This window comes from Cryptomeria japonica, unplaced genomic scaffold (genome assembly GCF_030272615.1).
Source record: "Cryptomeria japonica unplaced genomic scaffold, Sugi_1.0 HiC_scaffold_231, whole genome shotgun sequence".
NCBI classification, from domain to species: Eukaryota; Viridiplantae; Streptophyta; class Pinopsida; order Cupressales; family Cupressaceae; genus Cryptomeria; species Cryptomeria japonica.
Genome location: NW_026729053.1, coordinates 200769 through 207415, shown reverse-complemented (window position 1 = coordinate 207415; position 6647 = coordinate 200769).

Genomic DNA, 6647 nt, shown 5'->3' with positions numbered 1-6647 from the left:
GTTAGAGTCCAAGTTACAATTCAATTTGTTTTAGTATTATATTATGGTTGAATATATGTTTATTGTTGTTTAATTAGGATACTGGTTATTTCAATTCAATGTGGTTTAGTGTTTATTTAAGATAGACTTCTATTAGGTTTATTGTTTATTTAAGAATATGGTTCAATCTAGTTTTTAATTAGAATAAGGGTTAGGATTTAATTTTGTTTATGGTTATGTTTAATATTCAATTTTCTCTCAATTCAATGTGTTTTAGTGTTCATTTAAGAATTATGGTTCATTTAAGATATCCAATTTGTTGAGTACAAAAATGATAATGCCCATAGATGGACTTGTCACCAAAACAGTGCTTGTATAAACCACCACATGCACAAAATAGTGCTTTTATAAACCATTCCTTGAAAAGAATAAACCAGATTTAGGAAACAATTTAATCTTATTGATTCACGTGTAGTATTTATACAGTTGGTTTATAAAACTCTTAAAGTAGTTAAAACTAATCAACCTAATACTCCATAAACTAATACTCTAATTAATTAAATTAATTCAATCAATTTAAATCAAATTTAATTGAATGATGTGGCTCTCTTTCCTTTTGTTATATTATATAATGACAGCATGTATTACAATGTTGCCATGATTGATTTATATTTGTATCTATTTAAAAATGGTTATCACCTCTCCCCATATCATTTTATTGGGAAGGTTTCTTAGTCACCAAACAGTTAATGGAATTTTTCAAAGTTCAGCCTCTTTCATGTAGTCTAGCTCCAGACTTGTCCATCTCAACATCATCTTTCCGATCATCATCAGTAAATTGTGTGCTACTTTAATAAATGGACTACAGAACCTCTATGAAATAAGATGGAATAAACTCGTATCTTCTTTGATTAAATTTGCATCTTTCAACCAAAAAAAAGAAAGATTAATTGATCTAGACAATTTTTCATCTTAAAAACGATATCTATTATTTATATTGAACAAATAAAAGTTTATACCTAAATTGGGCGAAGCATGAGTAGCGGGGATAATATGGAGAGTTGACGGCTGGCCAAGGATGCGTTTCCAGGTGCTGGAGTGTGAAAGGGAGATTTTTTTAAATCATTTTATAGGGCACAAAAAATGATTTAAAAAATAGGGCACGATGAAATAGAATTAAGGTTGTTTCAATAATGATTTAATAGCTATGTTAACTATTTTGTTTCTTCTAAGCCAGTGGAAATGATGGTGGGGGTGCGTGAGATATGAAATGAATTGAAGAAAGCAGGAAGGCTTTGGAAAAACCGTGCAACCCATCCATCCCGCATGAAGCAGATTAAGGCAAGAGGAGTGGCACGGGATAGCGGTGGAGGGGAATGGCTTTACCTCCACCTCGCATGGTTTTGGAGGCGAGGAACATTCCGAAGGTAAAATTTTGGGAGGCAGGAAGCATTCTCCGGTAACACTGTAATGCAGGTGGGAGCTGGAGAATATGACCCATGAAGCAGAATACATCACTACTTCTCATGTTTAGCGCCTAGTTTGTATAATTGGGAAAAGCTATCATTGTGAGTCTTCTCGCAGCATAGTATTGTGCTTGGAGTAGATCACGGTTATTTATAGTGCTTGGCCAGCATCTATTTGATGCCCACTTATCATCCACAGGGGTAAAGTTGTCAGTGTGGATTTGAAAGTGTGAAAGGAATAAGGGTATTAACCTCATGCAAAAGGTAATCGCCATCGACAGTGGGCCATTCTGTATATATTTTCAACGCCTATGTTTGAAAGGACAGTGCCTTGGAGAAGGCTTTGAAATACAATGCATGTCCATGTGCTGTGCCCATCTGCAGTAGTCATTTCAAACAGCATACCATGCATTTAGCAAAAGGACAAGTAAAACGTGAATACTATTATTTTCATTAATTTAATTTAATACACCATAATAATTTAAAACATTAAATTTAAAACAAAGTAACAGCTAATCAAAATAACGGTTATTCCACGGCAATATAGCTGCCATATCAGATTTATGAGGGAATCTGGATAACAAAATGGTAACTGTTTGTTGTGTTGGTTAATTCAAATTACAACTTAACTGTGTACACATAGGAGTTCGAAGATTAATTTGCCAAACTGCGTCATATCCACCTGGCGTTATATCTTTAGTGGAATTAAAAGCCACAAATTAATGGTGAAGTTTTTAATTATCAACTCCAAAAGGAGGAAACAGATCTCACCCAAACGATGATAGTGCTACCGGTGCTTTGACTTTTCAAAAGTTTACACGGACTTTCATTCCTCTTCTGGGTGCCACTGTAGGGTTACGCATCTCGGCGTAATAACCTGTCCATAAATTGCAGAATGCCATGAAAAAAGGGTGATTGGTAATGATACATACCAAAAAGTTAAAACTCATTGGTTAAGACGTTTTGTGGATGCATCATGAGGGCAGGCTTGTTTCTCTGAGAGTAGAATCAGGAGAACGCACCCACATGCAAAAGAAAATCTCAATTCAGCCCTGATCACAATTGTACACCTAAATTACACCTTAGCCACATATGAGAACACTTTGGAGGAAGATGAACCGAGCTAGCAAATGTACTTTAATGGGCACAAGTATTGAACCTTTTGTACCTGAACTTTTGCCTGCTTCTAAACATGACTGGTCATCAGAAAAGAGTATTCAGAAAAAATCATGTGCAGCCATTCCGTCTGCAGATAGCCATGGAACATTGATTTCCTCTGCACCTAATGATATGGTCTTGCAGATTTGGACATAGTATGTATGTTGTGTGGAGATTGTAATTTTGTCTTTTTCAAGTCTTTTGTGTTGTAATTGATGTGGTTGGTGATTGCATTTTTTATTTTTTTTTGGCAATCTAGCTAGCTATCAAGATTGGTCTGAGAATTTCTCCGCATTTGTCCACATCGATATTTTATGGGTTACTTCTTGCAGGACATGTTTTTAATGTTTGTTTTGTGTCTCAGTTCAAGTTTCAATTGTTGATATTGTCTGCAAGAGTTGATAATAATGATTTGTTCATGATCATGTATTCTAGCTCTTTGGAATGAAGTGATTCATATCAGTTGTGTTGTACTAACATTTTTTGGATGTGACATTGAGAAATAAATACTTCGTAATTTTGTTGGATGTTCACGAAATGTCCTTGCATGATCTACATGATGCTAGATAATCTATTTGGTGTTGAATTGTGACTGGTATTTGTGTTTCAAGGCAATTGTTGTTGTTTAGCTGACTGTTTTTGTTATCTTGCTTGTGTTTTATCCATGGGTGTCTCCACTTGCATTGGAGGTTGTGTCTTGTTGTATTTGGGTCCTAGCTTGTTGTGCGGGGATCTACATTAAGTTTATTTATCTAGAAGATATGTTTTTAGGCTGTTTAGTTATGTTTAGTTATGTGCTACATGGTTTGTCTGCAAATTACCTTGTTGTCAACTTTCTAGGACATGTACTAGCATGTGAAATGTTTTGGGGCAGGCTAGAATGATGTGATATGATCTTTTTAGGTCCTCTCTATATCTTAGATTGGATTGCTTTCACCACAGTTGTGTTTGGTAGTCGACTTCATAGGACTTATGCTTGTTCCTTATTATGTTTGAGTTAATTGATGTTTTTCAATAAATAAGATTGTACATATAGAATATCCAACCAATGTGGAGTTCTTTAATGTGTGTGTGAATCAGAGTATGTATGTGCTTAAATGATCACATCAAACACAATGTATATGATGTGAAGTTGAAGCAATGTGCCGTGATTGTTTTGAAGTTGTTCTCTTGAGATAGAGGTTCAAAGGAAGCTTCATATTTGGATATTTTTGTAGTGTTGTTAAAAGCTTTATCATATTGATTCATATATTCATATACCGTGCTCCAAGATAGTGACTCTACTCAACAAGTTCTCTATATCTTTCCTTGAGGTAGTGTGTCTTAGCTTACAAGTCCCTTGTATCTTGTCATGGGGTAGTGCACCTTGTCATGAAAGTTCCTCTGGGGTAGTGAGATTACTTGGTAGTGATTCTAAAATAATATTGTAATATTATTCATATATTGTGAGCTTACTATCATTGTGGTTTTCCTCTATTTGGGGTTTCCATATAAATTTGGTGTTCTCTTGTGCATGGTGTTCATTGTTTTATCTTTCTTTGCTACTAAAATTGTTAATGTTAAGTTGAGATTGATTTGAGGTATGATGTTTCAATTATTTGATCAAGACTAATTCATCCCCCTCTCACTCTTGGATTGTGTTTCACATTTGATGTGTAACAAAAACATAATAAGTTATCCATATATCAAGAACCTATCAAAAAGCAATAATAAAATTGTTAAGTGATTGATTATGTATTAATGACTCCCACACCAAGAAAACTAGAAACAACCTCTTCAAATTATGCAATATGCATAGATGGAAAACTATAATTATTTTGTATCTAACTCCTCTAGACACACACCCCCATAATATTCAAAATCTAAATAACATTTTCTCTAAATATAAAATGATAATTTTAGATTAAACATGTAAAACCTAAAAAAAAAAAAATATGTAAAGTGCATTCATGCAAATATGAATTGACTAATAATTTATTAGATCCATTAGTATAAACATATGAGATTTACCAAACCATAAATATTTCAACGTGAACATAAAACATGTAAGTAATACAACCTAGTAACAACAAAAGTTATCTAAGAGCTCCAAGCCACCAAATAGGCCAACTTCACAACTTCTAGGTCATGCATCCCACATTAGCAAAGTTCTGTGATACCATGACGACTACGACTGCACTCAATATAACAACATCAAAATCCCACCATCATTTTCTAGTACTTTAAAAGAGGTTTCTATTGACAACAAGAAGTTAAAATTGTGACATCAAAAATGAAATTTATGTTTCATGAAAAAATGTTCTATTATGCCAAATGAAAAGTAGTGCATTATTTTGGTGGTAGTTGGGTAGAACCACCATTAGATATCTAGTGGTGGTGGTGCATGGATATCAATATTTGGCGATTGCACTAAATTTGAGTAGCTCTCAAGTAGGATGGTGGTAGTGTAGCTAATAGCCCCGAAAAGCATGGTACAACCACTTGCTGATATTTTTAGGGAATTTTGCCTAATTTTAAACTAACCATCTTAAATTCTATCATACTTACATGTCAATCACTACAAACTATCCAATCATTCCACCTATTTTTTTTTTTACCACAACGATATAGTGCCCAGACATCAACTAGGACATGCTATTAAATATTGTATGATAAATCATGATTGTGCATAACCTTTACATACCATTAGATAATAGGATCTATATAGTTACATAGATTATGATTACACATAACTTTTTCAAATTCTTAAAAAATTATCTATTTTTTTCTCCTAAACCCCATCAAACTCATATTTGTTTCAAAATTTGAAACCCTTATGGATCTAAATGTGTTGTTTATTTCAAGACCCAATATGTTATGTCCAAATATCAGCTTCAAAATTTCTCATAGCTAAAATGCATGCGCTATAAAATGTCTAATGAAAAAATGTACCAGCAATAATGCAAATGCATCATATTTTTTAGATGTGAATTTTGAATATTTGACAACTTTTTTGTACCCACTATTTGTGCAAATACCTCAAATTCAACAATCATTCAAATTATAAAATAAGGATGATTATTAAAACAAAAACTAATTTATTTTTTAAGACAAAATATATAAAATAAAATGTTAAAAAAAAAAAAATGTTTCCTGTTCAGCAATTTGTAAAAAAGTTGTAGATTATAATAATATAAATAAGATAACTAATTCTTTCTCCATAAGTACTTGTTGTTACACTCTTCTTAGGAATATATAGATTACAATAATATAAACAAAATAATAAATCTGTTTTATATAGAATTGGTTATGAGACTCTTTGAATGCTTATATAAATGACAATAATGTAAACAAAAGAAATAAATAGATCATAAGTAAATATTAAGTGGTTCCGAATATCAATTTTTTGATTCTCAATATTCCATAAAATAAAAATAAATAAATGAACCTTATTCATTTTTTATATAGAACACTCATGGAAATAAAATAAAATCGCAACAATATAATTATACAAACTTTGCATTACTAGAGTGTTCAACATATTGCATATACTTCTCCCATACTAGATATATTCATAATGACCAGACCAGAAAAGATGGAAGAGGAAATCACAACAATATTGTTTAGAAAAACAAAACTTCAATTAAATATTTAACCTGCAACATAAGGAGGACATAAATCTCCTTAGAATCAGACCCACGCCTTCAAAAATCTAAAGGGCATGTTAAATTAAATCTCTATGTTGTCATAAAATAAATTTAAACAACACACTATAAACCATATAAAATTGAGAGAATACTTCATCAAGATTAGATATATCAAAAATCAGAATCAGGTTTTCAAAATGTGAAAAGCATGATAAAAAAAGTTTTTCTAAAGTATCTTAAGACAAATTTAATCACACTCTACTATTAGACAATAACACACTTAGAATTCTATTTGAAGATAATTAAGATTTTGACATCTGAAATGATAAAATATGAAAAACATGATAAAATAAATTCTGAAAGTTTCTCAACACAAGTTTCAATAGCATACACTAAAACTTTGGCGTAAGACATTTAG